The sequence below is a fragment of the Mobula birostris genome, chromosome 9 (assembly GCF_030028105.1).
Source record: "Mobula birostris isolate sMobBir1 chromosome 9, sMobBir1.hap1, whole genome shotgun sequence".
Taxonomy (NCBI): domain Eukaryota; kingdom Metazoa; phylum Chordata; class Chondrichthyes; order Myliobatiformes; family Myliobatidae; genus Mobula; species Mobula birostris.
The window spans coordinates 49,269,947-49,283,940 of record NC_092378.1 but is presented as its reverse complement, the minus strand read 5'-3'; positions in this window follow the sequence as shown (position 1 = coordinate 49,283,940).

The window sequence follows — 13,994 nt, the reverse complement described above, 5'->3', positions numbered from 1 at the left end:
AGTGGGGGCACGAGCCCATGAATGACTCCGTTTCTCACCCGTCTCATGAGCATCGAGCAAGATCGGAATCAACAAGGACGAGAGAGGAAGGTGAGCAGGTGTTCAGCACCATCTTCTGACATCTCACCGGTCTCCCTCTCCATCTCGTTTGCTGCTGCAGGAGGAAGGTGAACGGAGCCTTTTGAGTCTTGGGCAACGTTTGATCAGCGTGGTTTGTGGATTGGACTCATTTAGAGGCTCTACAGTTCATGTTATATGTGTTTCTGGTTTCTGGTTACTCCTTTTTTATTGCTATTTTGTGTGATTTTAATTGGGGCGGACAGGCTCTGCCATCTGCAGTTAACAAACAATACAGTGCTAAATTGAACTGAACTGAGCTGGCCTAAACCGAACATTCCTCGACTGTTTCAAGGCTCTGTGCTTTGATGCTTAATATTCAGTGCGTAAATCCCTTGTTTTTTTCCCATTTGCGCAACTTGTTCTTTTTTTGCGCGTTGGGTGTTTGATGTTTTCTTGGAACGAGTTCCATGGAGTTCCTTTGTTTTGTGGCTGCCTGCAGGAAAACAAAATTCGGAGTTGTATACTGTGTACATACTTTGATAATAAATGTACTTTGAATCGTTGTATCTTTGTTCTGACATATTGGTTGTGAACTGAATACTTGGCAATGTAAGGGATCCCATGGCAATAATCTGAAACAAGTCTGTTGGGATATCCTTCACCAGTTTGAGACAATACACAGGCTACGGTTTGATATCTCACAAGTGCACAAATTATGAAGGACCAAGGGAGTTTAAATCAGAACCTGCTCAGAGTGGGCAATTCTTCCCTGTCCAATACGAATATAATGGGCAAAATAGTCTCATTCTGCAGCTATCAGAACCTAAAGTGGCCATTTTATTAGCTACACCTCTGCACCTACTCATTAATGTAAATAACTAATCAGTCAATCACCTGGCAGCAACTCAATGCATAAAGGCATGCTGACATGGTTAAGGGGTTCAGCTGTTGTTCAGACCAAACATCAGAATGAGGAATAAAATTGACTTTGACTGTAGAATGATTCCTGGTGCTAGGCCAGGTGGGTTTCAGTATCTCAGAAACTGCCAATCTCCTGAGATTTTTTACGCAAAGCAGTCTCTAGAGTTTATGGAGAATCGGTGCAAAAAACAAAAAAAAAAAGGCCAAAGTGCCTTGTTAATGAGAGAGGTCAGAAGAGAATGGTTTGACTGGTTCAAGCTGACAGGAATGTGCCAGTTACTCAAATAACCATGTGTTACACCAGTGGAGCACAGAAGAACATCTCTAATTGCACAACATGTTGAACCTTGTGGTGGATGGACTGCAGCAGTAGAAGACCATGAACATACATAGTGGCCACTTTAATGTGTACAGGAGGTATCCAGTAAAGTGGCTACTGTGTGCATTCAATGTACTTGGAGCTCTCTTGAGTTGACAAGTGGATAAGTGAGGTGTCTCCTGTGACAGATCAAGTTGGACAGTTTGATGTGATGGAGCTTGGTTTGGGACTCATGGACACAGCATCAGATCATCAAGCATCTGTAGATCCGGTGGCCCTGATGTGCCATGTCTGCACACGTTCAGTTGAGGGTATGTTTTCTCTCCTCAGATGCTGCTGGAGTAACTCAACTCTTTTTTTTTTGCTTTCCCTGTGTTATTATGTGTGTACATTACAAACAGCTTCAGTTCCCAGTGGGCAATGTGGTTGGTTCACCCCAGCAACCAGAAACTTCAACGGTGATCTGGTCCTGCACACGGTGTTAAACTGAAACAATTTTATACATAAAATGTTCTAGCGTTTACCCACACTAAGAGCAAACATAACATGGTATCAGAAATCAGTGTGAGGTCTAAACACAGAGCGTAAATTAACACAGTGAGTGACTGAGAAAGAGACGCTAATTCAGACAGGAAAAAAAGGCTGGCCAGCGAGACAAGAGATCACGTTGTGACCCGAAGTTCATCAAGAACTTCAAGTGAGAGGTTGAAAGTTTCCATCATGGATAACTGAAGTCCTCCTGTACCTGAGCAGCTTACAGTACTGGCAATCTAACGGACATCAGGAAATACTGCAAACGCTGATTTAATATATATTTAGTGGCTAGAGGTGTGGGAATAGTTGACAAAAGGTGGAAAGCATTTATTTTTCTGCATGTAATTGACGAAGGTTCTTTGGACATGTATAACAGCTTTCAAACTGATGAGACAGCTTTTAAGTTGGTCACTCTGATGGAAAAATTTGAGGAGTATTTTGTCCCAAGTAAAAACATCACGTTTGAGAGATATCAGTTTTTTTTCTTGCGACCAGAAACAAGGTGTTAGCTTTGACCAATACTTAGATAAGCTTCACACACTGAGTAAGTCTTGTGAGTTTGGAGATTTGAGGAGCTCACTGGTTACAGGCAAAATAGTTTGTGAAATCCCAGATAATGGGCTCAGAGAAAGATTGCTCTATAAAAAAGATTTGACGCTGAAAACGGCTGTGGATATATGTCGGGCAGCAGAGACCACACAATCATACGCTAAGGAGCTTCACAGGGCTGACACATCAGTGTATGCTGTGAAAATAGAGGAACAGAGTACAAGAGAAAATCTACAGATGCCAGTCCTGCCGAAGGGTCTCAGCCTGAAACGTTGATTGTACTCTTTTCCTAGATGCTGCCTGGCCTGCTGAGTTCCTCCGGCATTTTGTTTGTGTTGGGCAGAGTTCAAGAGGTAGGCTCAAACTGCAAATGCAGCATACATTGAGGTAAGCGCATTCCAAAGATGTGTCCTGCGTGTTGTGGAAAGAAGACTCATTTGGCAAATTGCTCAAAGCTGGAGCTGCCAAGAGAAAGGGTCACACTGCTGAGGAAATGGAGGAAGCCTTTGCAGATTTTCTGCAGACTGTTAGTACTGGTAAAACAAAATGGATTTTTCCAGTGACTGTGACTGAGACAGTAATTCCATTCAAGCTTGACACCAGAGCCCATGTAAGTCTGTTATCCATGGATAATTACAAGCTTCCCAAAGTAAAGAGCAAGATTGATTCAGTGAAATGAGAAGTGTCAGGCTAGATTGGAGAGAACAGTCCAGTAAAAGAAGGCAGTATAATGACCTTCAAGTACACGAGGCATCACCTAAAGGCACGGCTACTGATTGTAGAAAAGCGAGTACAGCCAATATTAGGTCTAAGTGTATGTGAAGGGTTCAACCTGGTGAAAATAGTTTTCATAGTGGCTTCACAATCCGAAGATGAACACATTTCACTCAAGGAGGAGTATGCACAGATGCCTTTGAGGAGCTCGGATTCTTACCTGGTGTACACAAAAGTCATGATGGCTCCTGTTCTCCATGCAAGTTTCATTTGCACTTAGAGACAAACTCAAACAAGAATTAGCATGCATGGAGCGGATAATGTCATACAGAAAATTGAAGAACCAGCAGATCTAGTGAGCTCACTGGTCATTGTGCAAAAGAAAAATGGAGGTTTTGGATATGTCTAGACCCATGGGACCTCAATAAAGCCATCAAGAGAGAGAATTTTAAATTGCCAACATGGGAGGAGATCATGTCACGGTTTGCAGATGCCAAGTGGTTTATCAAACTTGACACATTTTCTGAGTGTTGGCAGATGAAGCTTGATGAGACAAGTTTGAGATGGTGTACTTTTTAACAAGGGAAGATATCGCTTTCTTTGGCTACTGTATGGGATTCTGTCTGCACATATGTATACAAAAGGTTCCATCAGTATATCCATGGACAAGCTTTTGAAGTGGAGAAAGACTATAAACCACTGTTCTCAATTATGTACAACCCACTGAGTGACTGTTCCAAGAACATGCAGCACATATTGATAAGGCTGCAGAAATATGATGTGAAGATGATCTACATACTGGGAAAATATGTTCGTTGCTGATGCTCTGTCTCAAGCAGTCAACAAGAAAGAAAACTGTGACCAAGAGATATGCAGGCTATGTTGACATGATTGTCACCTCCATTGCAGTATCTCCAATAGAACAATAGAACAGAGAAGATCAGGAAAGCAGCAGGGAGAGAAGAAGCAATGAAAGTACTCAAAGAGGCAATACAGAAGGAACGGCCAGCAGCTAAGAATGACTGTCCAATGTGTACTTGGGATTATTGAGCATGCATCCAGTCAAGATGGCGCCTGCGTACAATGCTCCCATGGTCGACATCTTCTGGATAAACCATGAAACCATATATTTCACTTCTTTTTAGATTAGATTAGATTATTACATTAGATTAGATTATGAAGACATGTAGTCCTCTTTTATTGTCATTTAGTAATGCATGCATTAAGAAATGATAAAATATTCCTCCGGTGTGATATCACAAAACACAGGACAGACCAAGACTGAAAAAACTAACAAAACCACATAATTATAACATATAGTTACAACAGTGCAACAATACCATAACTTGTCTTTTACATTTGTTTTTCATCTTGATCATGATTCTGGAACTGTTGGAGCCTGTGATTTGCAGCTTGGAGATTGTTTGGGTGTTTCAGCACTGCCGTCCCTGAGAGGATGCCAGGAGGCCGAGGGAGCATGCACATACGTCTCGCTGAGAAGGCTGTGGGACTGGGCATGAGCTGATATTTGACTCCATTTCTGCAATTGAAGCTTTCATTGTTTGCTAATTAAAGCAACGAGGGAGATTGAAACATCGGGGCGAATGCATAAGATGAGTGCCTGCCGTTTGATCACTGGTGGGATCACTCTGCTGGATGAGAGGGAAAACTGCCTTTTGTTCGCTGGTGGGATCATTCTACTGCCGGAGAGGGGAGAGGCTGTCATTGTGCCCGGAGAATGTTACCCAGGTTTCTTTGTTTGTTTCTTTCTTTCTTTCTTTCTGTTTGTTTTTTTTTTGTGTGGGGAGGGGGTACTTGGGGGTTAATGATCGTGTTGCTGTTCTTTTCTTTCTTGGTTCCGTGGCTATCTGAAGGAGAAGAAGAATTTCAGAGTTCTATACTTTGATGATAAATGAACCTTTGACCTTTGAACGTTTTTTAGTAGTGGAAGGTGTGGTCATCAAAAGGAGCAAGATTTTGATTCCAGTGTTGTAATGCAAGGAAACGCTCCAGACGGTACATGAAGGGCATCTTGGTAAGAAAAAATGTAAACCTCGAGCTCAGGAAGTGATGTACTGGTCAAAAATGAACCAAGACCACTGCTTCATGTGAAATATGCCTTACTTACAGACCAAAGAACGGCATACACCACACCCTGCACCAGAAAAGTTGGAGTGGATTTGTTTGATTGTAATGGGAGAAGTCATATTGTTGTAACAGTCTACTTTTCCTGTTACCCAGAAGTTGCAGCACTACAATCAACATCCAGTAAAGTGGTCATCACCTTCCTGAAATCTGTGCTTGCCAAGCATGGAGTTCCATATGAGATAGTATCAGACAATGGTCCACAGTTTTCGAGCTGTGAATTTGAGTCCTTTTCCAGTGATTGCGGGTTTCAACATATAAATTCAAGCCCACATCACCCAAAACCTAATAGCCCAGCAGAGAGTTTGGTCAAGGTAGTGAAGGACCTGATGAAGAAGGCACAAGGTGGATGAGAGGACTTCTACAAAGTCTAATGATTTACAGCAGTTCACCACTGCAGAATGGCCTTTCACCAGCCCAAATGCTGATCAGTTGATGCATATCCACTAACCTCCCAGTGCATGAAAACCTTTTGGCACCTCAAGGAGCACATGAAGTAAAATTAGCTAAAGAGAAACAAAAATAACACAGAAACAGTATCACGACAAGACTGCAAAAAGCCTAACAGTCCTGAAACCTGGAGATCAAGTACAAATCAGGGATCACGATTCTGGCACATGGTCTATGCAAGGATATTGCAAGACGAAATAGCTCCATGTTCTTACCAAATCCAGATGAAGCGAAGGACATCTCTGAGAAAGAAGCTCCAACCTATAGCTGTCAGTACACCAAAGGCCAATAGGTATATAAAAAAACATATTGATCGGAGTTCTCAGAAGGATTATAATATTATCAAAGCAAATGAAAGGAATTCATCTGTGGAAACAAATAACAGACCAAAAAGGATCATCAAACCACATCAGAGACTGATTGAAAGTTTTCGAGTGAATGAGGGACTGTATTTGCTCATTGCAGTTGAAGTTAATGTAGATATCTTTGTTGGAAGTCCTTTGTTTGAAACAAGGCTAGTTGTGTTGGCTGAAGGATCAAGTCAATGTTCTCAGGGTGAGCTAAATATCACTGACCTTGCCATTCCTTCTGACTTGACACAGATTTTGTTTTTGTTCCATGTGTGTGGACTAACAAAAAACTATTGGCATTGACCTATAAAATGCCAACCTTGTTCTAATTATATTCCTCTGCACAAGGTGGGTCCCGACAGATGAAAATGATAAATGTAACTCTTGCTATTTTTAGCAACTGACCGAGGAACTAATTATTTGGTGTTCAATGCAGACACTTCACTTCGGGAACCAGAAGCGTTGATGGTGACCTGGTCCTGTACACCTAGTATTGAGCTGAAGTCATTCTGTAAATAAAACTTTCTAGTGTTTACCCATGCTGTTTGATTTTACTAAGAGTAAACATAATAACACTTCTGATTTTGCATATACATGCTGTGGTCACTTTATTTGGTACACCTGTTCAACTGTTCGTTAAAACTAATACATAATCATCCAATTATGTGGTAAGAACTCATTGCATAAAAGCATGCAGATATGGTCAACATATTCAGTTGTTTTTCAGGCCAAACATCAGAATAGGTCAGAAATATGATCTAGTGGCTTTGACTGTAGAATGATCATTCGTGCCAGACAGTGTGGTCTGAGTATCACAGAAACTGCTGATCTCCTGGGATTTTAGTGCACAACAGTTTCTAGAGTTTACAGAGAATGGTGAGAAAAACAAAAGAAACATCCTGTAAGGTGCAGTTCTGTAGGCAAAAATGCCTTGTTAATGAGAGAGATGAGAGGAAACTGGCCAGACCATTTCAAGATGGTAGGGAGGTGGCAATAATTCAATTAACAGTGCATTCACGAGGAAATCTGCAGATGCCGGAAATTCAAACAACACACACAAAATGCTGGTGGAACGCAGTAGGTCAGGCAGCACCCTTAGGAAGAAGCACAGTCGATGTTTCAGACCGAGACCCTTCGTCAGGAATAACTGAAAGAAGAGAAAGTAAGAGAATTGAAAGTGGAAGGGGGAGGGGGAGATCTGAAATGATAGGAGAAGACAGGAGGAGGAGGGGTGGAGCTAAGAGCTGGAAAGTTGATTGGCAAAAGGGATTATAAGGCTGGAGAAAGGAGAGGATCATGGGATAGGAGGCCTAGGGAGAAAGAAAGGAGGAGGGGAGCACCAGAGGAAGATGGAGAGCAGGCAAGGAGTAATTGTGAGAGGGACAGAGAGAGAAGGAAGAGAGGGAGAGAGAAAAAGGAAAAAATAAAAATAAATAAACAAACAAACAAACAATCAAATAAACAGACAAACAAACAAACAAATAAATAAATAGATAACAGTGCATTACAACAGTGGTGTGTAGAAGAACATCTCTGAATGCACAACACATGAACCTTGAACTAGATTGGCTTTAGCAGTAGGAGACCATGTGCATACACTCAGTGGCCACTTTATTAGCTACAGAAAGTACCCAAAATAGTGGCCACTGTGTGTATTTCCCTGACTTTTTCCTCAGAGATCAGAGATTGAAAATGACTGAATACGAGGGAAGAGAAGGTAGAAAGTTTAGAGCTTGGGAAGGTAGAACTCACTGCATAGAAGGGTAGTAGAGGCAGAAACTCTCATCACCTCTAGACAATGCCTGGATGTTTACTAAAACACTGTGATCTACAGGGTTATGGGTACAGGGATGCCAACTGGAAATGGAGTGGGTAACTCTGCTCAATCCAACATGAACACAATGGACAAAAAACATTTCCTTCTGTAGCTATAAGCTTCCTATGATTCTATGAGCAAGAGTAGCATGTTCAAAATGTGTCACTGTACTGAGAGAGGCATGTCAGCAATGAAGTTCTGACAAAGAGAAAGGTGATGATAACCAAGCATACCATTTGGTTCACAGTAAGACCGTGCACACAGCAATGAAGTAACACAGAAAATTTTCTTCCGTGGTGATGAATGAAGGATAAATCTTCTTTCCACCTTGCTCCTGTATTGGCTTTTCCTACAGCGGAACAGGGATCAGACCATCCAAAGCACAGCACCTCCAGCGGTGTAGGTCTCTTTCAGCAGGCTAGCCTAGACTTACCTCTAGATAGGATGTCTACCCCAACCATCTAATTTAGGAGAATAAATGTTACCAAGGGCTGCATAAATGTAACAGCTCCAAGGAGCAGCACATCAGTTCAGGGTCAAAAGGGACTGTAGAGGACTGTAGACTCAGCCAGCTCAATCACGGGCACAACCCTCACCATCATTGAGGACACCCTCAAAAGGCAGCACCTCAGGAAGATGCCATCCTCATTAACGATGCTCACCATCAAAGGTATGACCTCTTCTCATTCCTTCCATCAGGGAGCAGGTACAGGAGCCTGTAGACCCACTCTCAACATTTTAGGAACAGCTTCTTCCCCTCTGCCATCAACACATTCTACAAACCTATGAACACTACCTCACTATGCCTCTTTGCAATATTTATTTATCTGTTCCTGTAAGTTGCAGTAAATTGTTATGTCTGCACTGTACTGCTGCAACAAACAAATTTCATGACTAATGTCAGTGACTACAAACCTGACTGTGAGCTGATAAACCGTCTCCAGCAAACAAATTGAGATGCCGTCTCTGGGAATTTTATTTTTTTTGTTATTAATCAAGCCACAATTATAGCCTGTGTCTAATTGCCCTGCTAGTAGTGATACAATTGAGTGGCTTGCTGCCTGTGCTACTTAAAAAGACAGTCAAACACTGGTCTATAGTTGTGTTATACAAAGGCCTGTCTGCAGCCTAACCCCCTGCTGAAGGACATGAGTACTTTTTGGATCATTGGAACACCTTATCCTGTCCTCATTCACCAAACTATCCCAGTGACCATTAAACCAGGAAACAAAACATTTCACTGTGGCCTTGAGTCAAGCACTTCTCAAAGAACGACCTGAATAATCAGTAACTTGATTATTTTATAGGAAGCTGCTTTTACAACACCAGTTCCTTGTGAATCCTTATCTGTTGATGATTCGATACCCGGAAAAATATTACGAAATCAGATATAAAAATACCTTTTCCCTGCAACATCAATTTACCTAACTGCGTAAACCCACCAGACTGTCAATGATTCAGTGATTAAAATAAAGAAGAAAGGCCCATGGGCCCTTTTCATTTCCTTCTCCCTGACCCTGGTTTATAGGAAGTTCTTTGGCTCAGTTCGTCAGATTGTGGCTTCAACCCAAACCGGAGAATTGAATCTCTAATCTGGTTCTTCATCACACACTCAGAATATCAGATCAAATGTGATGTTAATCCTAGAATCCACCAACTCTCAAATCACTGTTTAGGGTTCTACAGCATGACCCAAGGAGGAATAAAAGTATTTTTCATGTCCTCTCGATAATTTGTAGGCAAGGAAAGGAAAGGTACGTCGCACCCGGAGTTTCTCCAGTTAGCAGACGATTTCCCTCCACGCCTCTCTGACATAGTGAGGAACTGCGTACGAGGCAAGTTACAGCAGTGGTTTGCCATTGCCTTCTGCCGGGTGAGTTTCCAAAGAGACCACCAGCTGGTGACCCAGCATGGATGGAAAGCGTGCAGGGGAGCCGGCTGGCTGGATTCGAATCTGGGACCTTTCGTCTCGAAGTCCGACGCTGATGCCACTATGCCACCAGCCAGGTCATAAGGTAGGTTAAAAATCTAGATGGTCCAAGCAAACGCTCATGAATGTTCTCAACTTCAATTTCAGATTAGTTGCATTTGGATCACAGACAGAGCATTCAACACCAGGTATGTTTTAAATCCACAGATTGTCTAATACTGCACTCATTTTCACAGGTCCCAAATCCTGGGTTAATAGTCCAGAGAAATGTTCAAATCCCACTGTGGATTTCAGGAAGGGAGCTTTGTTCTCTTTCCCCAGTTGTTCCAATATGTGGCCAACCTCTATAAGCAGAAAAGTAAGAAGGCACATTGCCATTTTAGCAAGGCATCTCGGCTGATCTTGCTGGTTGTGCAGAGGCAGTGCGCAGTCCAACAAATGGTGCAAGTAATTGTCCTGTGTGTTTTTCTTGTGATCGCCAAACCCTGCTGGACAGTTGTAATGTAGAATACTGCAAGTGCGGTTCACAGTTTCATTGGTGAGACCAAAAGCAAGGGAGCTGTGTTGCCTCAGTTGTCGTGCGGACCAGGCCCTCATGCCACGGTATCGCCTGTGAGGCCGCCCAGGAGAGGAGACACCCAAGGAGGTATGGGAGACAATAGAGGCCTCTGTGAGCTCACTGGAATCCATAGTGGGTTGGGAGCTGGTCACTCCCACTGGTGCTGCTCTTCAGTGTTTGCTCAATAGGAGAAAACCCGGACCAGGACAACATCATCGATCTCCAGACCATGCCCCTCAGGGACTTATGCTATGTTATTTTTTTCTAACTGTATGTTTTCTCTGCAATCATAACTATATGTGCTGTGTGCTGTTGGCACTGTGTTTTGCATCTTGGCCCCAGAGGAACATTGTTTTATTTGGCTGTATTCGTGTATGGTTGACAATTGAACTTGAACTTATGTCCATCCTGACAAGAACCTAAAATTATTAAAGCATCAACTCTAGTCCAGGAACGTCACTCTGGCACATTATGTAGATCTAGTATTAATTTATTGTTGATTCTCAGTGACACAGAATGCAAGGGAAATCTGAGCTCTTTTGAAAATGACTTGTTCACATGTGACTTCAGGTAACACATTCTGACTGAAGCTGAATTGCTGAGAATAACTGCAGGGAGATAAACAGTGGACACAGACCAATGGTGAATGATGTTTAACAGAGGACAGATGAAGTGAATTTGTTGATGCAGTGAGTACTATGCTGGAAGCTCAGACAAACAGCTGGGATTTGGAGTGTGTTCCATGAATGGGCATAGACAGCAGATGATTTTCAAAATGAAAATGGATATATGTTAGCAAAAAGAACCATCTTCAAACCTATGGGAAAATAAAAGCTAATTGGACACAATGCATAGTACCACTCAGAGAGAATTGCTCTCTGTTAAAAAGAGTTTAGAGTAGAGCGAGCACCAGGCTTCAGAGATAGTTGAAGGTCTGCATTCTGTTCAGTGACAAAAAATTAATACGTACCTTCCTCCTTTCAAAGTGCATTGCTTATCAGTTCAGCCTTGACAGACAGCACTAAAATCCATCAGCGGAACCAAATTTCAGAACAGGAACATAATTCTGTTGGTTTCTGTCGCCAACTGCGTATAGCTTAATCCTTAGTATTCCTGAAAGGGGGAAGTGTGCAAGGGCTTTACGCAACTGTAGTCCATTACTGCTGTAAAAGTGTAGAGAATTGTAACAGTAGGACAGAGAGAATTGGGTTAAACTGAGCAGTAGCTCAAGACTGTCAGGGGTGAAGTAATTCACACATGAACAGGAGCGGTGGAGAGGCAGTAATGCAGAAAATAATACCCTTTTAAAGGGGGCAAAAATAAGGAAGAGTATGACAAGCATAGAAATCTTTGAGGCTGTGAGATAAAAGGAATACTGTCGATAAAAAGCAGAATATGGAATCGTTGCTTCCTTAGTGACATAGGTTCAGACCACGCAAGTCACCAGTTAGCCCAGGGCTAAATTGTTGTGCAAAGGTCCAAAGCACCTCCCTTTAAACACGATGGCAAGGTCTGGAGGAGGGTGTAGAGTAGATTTGCTGGAATTCTACCGGGCATCATCTCTGCACAGACAGCAGAGAAGCACTCGCTGTTCAACTTAAAGGATGCAACGTGTAGCTCTGGAAGGTTTTTTTTACAGAGTGAGTGTTTCCACTGGCAATATAGATAGTAACTTGAGAAAGCAGATTGAAGACAACTGACAAATAAGCCAGGGGAGAAATGAGGTTTGTTTTGCACATTGAGCTGTTATGTTGGGGAATGTGCCTTGTTGACAGGATGAGACAGATAAACTCAACAGTAATGTTTGAAAGGGAATCAGAAAAGCGGAGAAGAAGTGTGCTGGGAACACTGTAGGCTAGCTTCAGCGTATGGAGGATATATGGATATCCCTACCAAAAAGCCAGTGCAGGCACAATGGGCCAAATAGCCTCCCTCTACATTGCACACAAAATGCCGGAGGAACTCAGCAAGTCAGACAGCATCCATGGAGGGGAATAAATGTCAATGTTTCAGGGCAAGAGCCTTCATCAGGACACTCCTGAGTTGTCATACGAAGCCATTATGCACCCAGACAGAATGCTTTCTACAACTCAAGGTATTCTGCAGATGTTCAAAATGCTGGAGGAACTCAGTAGGTCAGGCAGCATCCTTGGAAATGAACAAACAGTAGACGTTTCAGGCCAAGGACCTTCTTCAGGACTGGAAAGGAGGGGGAAAAGTCAGAATAAAAAGGCGGGAGGAGGGGAAGGTGGATAGCTGGAAGGTGATAGATGAAGCCAGGTGGGTGGCAAAGCAAAGGGCCGGAGGTGAAGGAATCTGATAGGAGAGGAGAGTGGACCATAAGAGAAAGGGAACAAGAAGGGGCACCAGGAGGAGGTGATAGGCAAGTGAGAAGCAGTAAGAAGCCAGAGTGGGGAATAGAAGAAGAGAGGACGGGGTGGATCTTCTTCTCTACAGGAAGGTGAACTTGATATTTATGCCATTAGGTTGGAGGCTGCCCAGACAGAATATCAGACATTGCTCCTCCACCCTGAGGGTGGACCCATCATTGTACAATAGGAGGCCATGGACTAACATGTTGTAGTGGGAATGGGAATTGGAATTAAAATTTTGGGCCACCAGGATGTTCTACTTTTGGCGGATGAAGCAGAGGTGCCTGAGGACGCGGTCCCCCAGTTTATGATGGGTCTCACCATTGTAGATGAGGGCACATCAGGAGCACCAAGTACAATAGATGACCCCAGCAGATTCACAGGTCAAGTGTTGCCTCACCTGGAAGGACTGTTTGGGGATTTCTATTTTGTGCATTAATAAAATTGATAAATATTAGCAGGAACGTACCAAGTTTCTTTCTTTTCTTTTTCAATATTTTTATTGATTTCTTACATAAAAGAGTACAGAGTACTGTAAGATATATAATATATATAGATTGCAATATATTGGAATCACAAATATAGTTTCATTACCCCATATCCGTATACATTAAATTTAAACATAATATTGAAAAGATATACTTTGTTATACAAACAAAAATCTAAACCCACTACCAGAAGAAAAACAGCTGTTTGGTTAAAAAAAAGAAAAGGAAAAAATCCTTATCATATAATAAAACATATTGTTAGCCAACACTTGTGCTTAATAGCAAATCAAAGATTTTGAAAACAATTCAAAAAAGGTCCCCACAATGTTAAAAAATCTTGTCTAGGTTCAGAAATTGAACAGCGAATCTTTTCTAAATTTAAACATGACATAACATCATTTAACCAATGAATATGAGTAGGCGTTTTAACATTTTAAGCCCCCTGAGGAAGTAAAGGCATTGGTGAGCTTTCTTGGCCATGACATCAATCTGATTAGAACAGCAGAGACTATTGGTGATGTTCACTGCTAGGAACCGAAAATCTCAACTCTCTCAACTTCAGCATCATTGACGTAAACAGGAGCACATGCACCACCCCCTTCCTGAAGTCAATAATTTGCTCTTTTGCTTTGTTGACATTGAGGGAAAGGTTGTTGTCATGACACCATGTCGATAAGCTCTCCATCTCCTTCCTGTACTCCGACTCATCGTTATTTGAGATGCTATTGCTGGCTGTGCCCGTATTTGCTGTCTAGCTTCTAAAGAGTAGAAGGTTTCTTGCCTTCAA